Source organism: Hakea prostrata, chromosome 1 (genome assembly GCF_041222555.1).
Source record: "Hakea prostrata isolate BN-2017 chromosome 1, UWA_Hpros_2, whole genome shotgun sequence".
Lineage (NCBI taxonomy): Eukaryota > Viridiplantae > Streptophyta > Magnoliopsida > Proteales > Proteaceae > Hakea > Hakea prostrata.
The window spans coordinates 21,342,252-21,348,728 of NC_142600.1; the positions used below are offsets into that span (position 1 = coordinate 21,342,252).

Sequence of the window (6,477 nt, forward strand, 5' to 3'; positions counted from 1 at the left end):
CAAAACAAAACCCCTAATCCGAATAAACAACCCCTTGCACCTTTATATAAGAAAGTAAAGGACACCATTAAGGGTTTTCTCCAAAAAACACATCCCTTCCCTTAAGGTTTGTTTGTTAGCTACCAAACTAGCCTCTCAAGAGAAACACCTATTGGAAATTTAGGTGTCCATTAGGAAAATATACAATTGATTAATCAAAATGAGATTTTTGAATTTTTTAAATAAATAAAATTACAACAATCCCCCACAAAATTCAAAATTTTGAAAAAACAAAACTTCAAACTGATGAACATATTAGACATGATAGGACACGTCGTTATAGGTGTCTTTCGGACTTGAACCTACACTAGGTCTAATGAACCTCACTACAGAGTACAAGTGAAGTCAGACTTCTTGAACCTTTCCTCAGTGTATAGCTGGCAAGCTCATCAGCCATATCCTATCGGCCGACTTTACATGATAAGCCCTTTTATAAATTTTATTCTTTTGGACATTTTTCCTCTAAAAGAGAACATGCCATGTCCCAAATCTCAGTCTCATGGATGTCTAGAGAATTCGCCTATACAATTCTCATTGAAAAGCGACCTTATTTTCTACATCCACTTAGGTTAGCTGGTGTGCACCACAATTAACACACCCCCACATTTTGTAGGCTTCAGCTAATTAAGAACATCTTGTTCAACCTCTTTCCTTGTGATGGTACTACTAATATTGGAATGAATTTAGTAGTACTCCTCAGGTCATCCTGTGACATCGTTGTTTACCCTTTGAACCTAATTCAGGTTTATAACCTCTTCACATAGGTTGGGTGTCCATCACATGACCATGGATAGGCTTTCACGACTCATTCCTCCAAACACATCACATTAGTGATTTTGAGGCTTTACACAACTTTTAGTCAAACTATTTTATTGACTACACATAGTGCTCTTTTATTAGCCTCACTAAACATATGTATTTAGGACAAAATGTCCCTAGCTTCCATGAAGGTATATGTTTAAGACACAATTAATGTCTTCCTTTTCCTATTGATCATGCCATTTTACTATGTAACATGATCATTTACTGCCATATCTTCCATTGTTCATGATAAACATAAACCCCTATAATTTAGGTTACCATGCATAAGATTCAATGGGCATTATGACCACACACACAACACATAATACTGATATAGTTTGATTTCATATACCATATTATGTCATTGGCAGCCACTTAGGCTTGACCAACTTTGACTCTAACATGACCGAAATAAATTAAGGTCACTTGGAAGATTTGCAAGCCATAACCTCTCTCTCTTTCTTTTCCTTTTTTCTTTGCCAAGTGCATGACATAACCTCACATGCATGATTGCAATGACAATATAACACACTAGTGCCAAGTTCTCATATATTTAATGTAGATCATTAGCCTCATTATTTCTAATCTACCTTCATTATGCATGTACTTGGTGGAACTCAACATATAGTAACACAAAGGTATGCCATTCCTCAGATCATAATGCATCTGGAATATAATATTACCAATGTTTGGCTGTTGACCCTCACTATTTTATTTTATTGTAACAACAATGGCCCTATTTGTTAAAAGTTTCTTGAAAACCTACGTTTTCCTCCTTTTAACAGTGGTCTATAATTTACCATCGAGGACAAACTTCCTTCTAACAATGGTGAAAACATGGAATTATGATTCCCTTCATTTGTCCAGATTCCCATCATCATGAATTTTCCTGCCTTCATTTTAATTACAAGCTGATGCACATGCTTGTAAAGCACCACTCATGATAACTGCATGGGGTTCAAAACCCCCTCAATATCATCTCTTTTAAAATATTTAAGGCAATAGTAACCTTAGAAATCTACTTAGTTTGATAGTTTCCATGTTGGGATGCAATAAGCAAAGCAATGCTTACGTTAGGATTAATACCATATATTTCAATCATAATATCCTCAACTGGATATCAAGTATTGGCTTGATCCTTCTGCCTAACACAAACTATCATCCCGTGCTCAAGGTTGACCTCATCGTCCTACAAAGAGCAGAGTGTTGCCGGCACTGCCATTAATACTTGTTCCTCCACAGGCTTCCTCCAACATGGAAGCTTCATGAGAATAAGTAGGAAATGCTACAGTTGAGTCGACAACCACAATCTGAGTGGCCACACTTTGGGCATCTTTTGAAGAGCCAAACAGCCAACCCATTATTACTTGTAGTCCCTTTCAAACCATCACCATTGTTGCACTTCTATTTGAACATTCCAAAATAGAAGAGACAACTTCAGGTTGTTCACCTAGAACTGAAGTAGATGATGACAAAGAGTGTGTTTCGAAGGCAGTCTCCCAAGTGCATATGAAAAAATGGAATTCCCATCTTCAAGTAAAAGTCATGCATTTTCACTAGAATTGTCTCTTGACAAGAGACTCATAATAAAATTAACCCCACAATTCAGGTTTATCATGTATATATTATAAATGTGAATATAGTAAATTCTCCCTGAAGATAGGGTAATATTGCACATACCCAGATAGGGTAAATTCACTAGAATTGTCTTCATTTTTTTTAAAATTTTTTTTATTTAAAGGTTTGAAATAAAGAAGGGTAATATTGGAAAGTTGAAAAATACAATACATGCTGACTCATCGCCTAACCCTATTATTCTAAAAGTAGGGGCACAACTAGTGGTTATATGATTCAAGACATAAGAAGTGAACATATAATTGAATAAATGTTAAGGGGTGTAAACATATTATTTATAAACATAAAGGATGTAAATGTAAGAGATTAAAAAGCTTAGGCACAAGATTATGAGAAATTACTGATAGCCACCGACAAATTAAAATAACTCATTCAATCAAATATTCCTATATTGATTTGGATAGAGAGAGATTCGCGTCATTGTTTTTCCTCGTACAACAATACCCTAAGATATATTTCAAGGCCATGACATAGTGGACTGGTGGAACTTCATTGAATTTTTTTTATCGGACTACTGGTAATTTAGACTGGGTGCATACTATTTGGAGTGTAGTAGCTTGGTAAATTTGGAAGGCAAGGAACGTTTATTGGTTTGAAGGGCTTGCACCTAATTTAAGTACGTTTCTACGGTCCCTAAATGGTTTGTTACAGGATATTCATGGTCGTTTTTTCGAAACTACTTCGACATCGGCCACAACTGGAGTGATTGACTCTCATATGTTGCATGCTTCAAGTCTTTTATTTAATCAATTGCATACGTAAATGATAGATATTGATGACATCAATTTCTTTCATATTTTCTCAGATGGTTCATGGGATTCAACAACTTCTTGAAGTGGTCGTGGAGGGCTTATCAAGACATCCTTTGGGTCTTTTATAGCTGCTCGCATAAAAGCAGGTTGGGCTTTATCTACACAACAAGTGGAGTTGGAAGCAATATATGACATCCTTCAAGTGGCTTCTACTATAGGGATCAAGAATATCAAAGCTCTTTTCTGATTGTAAGGCTGTGGACTCCAGTCTACATGATCATTCTAGTGCTCTAGATTGGCATTGTTCCAACTTAATTCAGTTTATTAAGAACTCTTTATTGGGGTTTGACAACTTTGTTGTATTCCATATTTCTAGAGCAGAGAATACTGCAGCAGATTTTTTGGCTGGGGGGCCGTTGTTTGGGTATTTCTAAAGTTTGGTGGATCCAACCACCTTGAGGACTTGATCTTTTGTACCATGTTCCTAGTGGAAGGATTTCTGATTTTTTGAATGCATTTATTTTTCTGTGTTTGGCAAAAAAAATAAAAAATCCTAAGACTGTGGAGGCTGGTGCCAGGAGCTCTTAAAGTTTCTCACTTAGAAGATTTCATACTGATAGAGAGAAGTAAATCTGGTACGTAAACCCAACCCGATACAAACTAATCATGTCGATCTAAACCCTAAAAAGCTGAAGTGCTAAACCTAGTTAGTAAGGAATTGGTTGCTTGGATGAGCCCAATTATATGCTCTGTTTGTTCATTATTACCGTTTAGCATTATGGTTTTATCGGGAGTCACTTTGTATGGTTTTACACGTTTACTAAAGAATAATATATATGACTATGAGGGGTGCATGACACATTCTTTTGGTGTTTGAAAGGAAAAGAAGATAAAATAGTTACAACGTGAGCCCAAAGTGACAACAAGAAACCGAATCCAAGCTAGTACAAATCATTAACTCAAACTGAACCTCAGTAGAACCAAACTAATCTGAACTAAACCCAAACTGAAACCAAATAATCCTTAATATATAGATTGGTTTCAATTATTCTTAAGAACCAAAATGAAATCGAGGACACCAAACCAGAACTGGACTAAATTGACCCACTAACGTACAACACCCCTACCTACCATTGGTATGTACTTAAATATTTAAAAATCAACTCTGGCTCAAAGAGTTATTCTAGTCCGCAGGATAAGAATGAGAAGGCAGACGAGGCTTAGCATGTGCAAGCAATGGTTTGGCCAAGAAAAGATCAGTTTTCGACTCATTGAGCTCAATCTTTGACTCACCAGGGGTTGGTCCCCAATTGAAGCCTTGGAGAAGCCTAGCCAACAGCATAACAGTCATAGAGGAGGAGCTCGACCCCTATGCATCCACGCCTCCCGGTGCTAAATGAGATGAATCGTAATTCTGGTTCGACCAGATCAACCACCATGGAGGGGTCCTTCAAATGTCGCTCGGGCTTGAACCCAAGTGGGTCATCCCAAACTTTAGGGTTCCGGCCTAGCCCAGTTCTACTTAATAGGACATGGCTCCCCTTAGGAATGAAATAACCAGCAACCATCGTATTAGCATTGGAGACATGCATGTGGAATATTAAAAGGCGCAATCGGGTGTAGTTGAAAGGCTTCCTTAGCACACGCTTTGATGTAATTGAGTTGTGGTATGTCCGATTCTTGAACTAGCCTTTCCTTTCCAACGACTCGGTCAATTTCTTCAGTAGCTTTTTGAAGCATCTCTGGCTTGTTAATCATTTCTGCCAATGCCCATTCAACTGCATTTGATGGATTGTCCACCGTTGCATACATTAATTCCTGCATGCCAAAAAATGATTTCACATTTAGTAAATTCAACATCTGCATCACTAAGTAAATAAATAATGAATGATGCAGTAAGAATCATACAGCAATTTGAGCTTTGATCTCTTCCGAGGATAGCAACGGGTTTCCATTTGAATCTTCTATGGAAACAAAGATATCAAGAAGATCTTGAGGCTCCTTCTTCTTCCCATCTCTCCATTCTTGGATCCTCTCATCGATTATGGGGTCATGGTACTTGTCGACAATCCCTGTACTTTCCTTTATGATCTTCTCATGTCCATTCAAATCAAGGCCCCTCAGACTAGGAATGTAGTCCGATACACAAAACGCGAAAAAGTGAGAAAGCACAATGAAGAGTGCATCAACATGTTCTTCTTCTTCAACACCAGGCCCTCCATCCTTCCTTCCTTTCCCAAAATATCTCTTGTTGAACATCATCTTTCTAATGACATTTCCACAGTAATGCCTGGTTGCAACTCTTACATCCACAACGGAACCACTAATGCATTGGTTGTATACATAGAGGACAAGGTTATCAGCTTCTTCAGTTCTTTTCTCTAGAAGCCATCTAATTCTCATGGGATTGATAACCTGAGAAGCCACCACCTTTCTCATCTTCTTCCATTGATCACCCCATGATGTAATAGCAGTGGACCAAAAACCCACAGGGTTGCATGCTCGGTTGCCATTGTAATGGGTCTTGAAGCAAACGTAGAGTCGTGTCTTTTCAAGAACTCTCTAGCAATTTCGGGGCAAGTAACTGGGATTACATGCACCTCACCAAATCGAAAACATGCGATTTCGATATTCTTCTCCTTCATGAACCCAATAATCCACCGGAATATCGGCTTCTTAAGGAACAATTCTGGAATACTACCAACTATAGGCCATGCAATAGGACCTTGTGGGAGTGGAGCTTGCCTAGACTTCTTATGAACCTCAGACAAAATTTGGGCAATGAAAAGAAGGGAAACAAGGATGAGAAGTGCATTAGTTAGGTGGGTGAAGCTTACTAGGGTTCCACTTAGGGTGGTAGTTACCCTATCAGAAATAACACTTCATGGAAGGGTAAGGAATGGAGTGATGTTAGAGGTGTTGTTTTCCATGACTCTAAAGGAGATGCTAAAGCTTGAAGGTGGTCTTTGGGTGGTGAGGGATGAAAGGAGGAGAATCGCCCTATATATAGCATAGAATTGCTTCATTGCTGCCGTAGCACTGCGCAGCCTACATCCAGATCGAAACTTGTGGTCGAATGGAACTTCAGCGACAAGTTTCAATCTTGACCGTAGGCTTTTGTTCATTTATTGTGCAACATCCAAGTTATATGGTGAACTAATTGACGTGTCCTTTTAAGATTTCTGGTTACCATAATCCACAGATGGGCCCATAGCATGTTTTTTTAATTTATTTATTTATTTTTTTTTTT

At 38.0% G+C, this 6,477-nt stretch overlaps 1 pseudogene; it reads right to left on the reverse strand.

Annotated features, from left to right (window-relative positions):
- Positions 1-4,410: 4,410 nt before the first annotated feature.
- LOC149028233 (tryptophan N-monooxygenase CYP79A68-like) lies at positions 4,411-6,157 on the reverse strand (annotated as a pseudogene).
- Between the last annotated feature and the right edge of the window lie 320 nt (positions 6,158-6,477).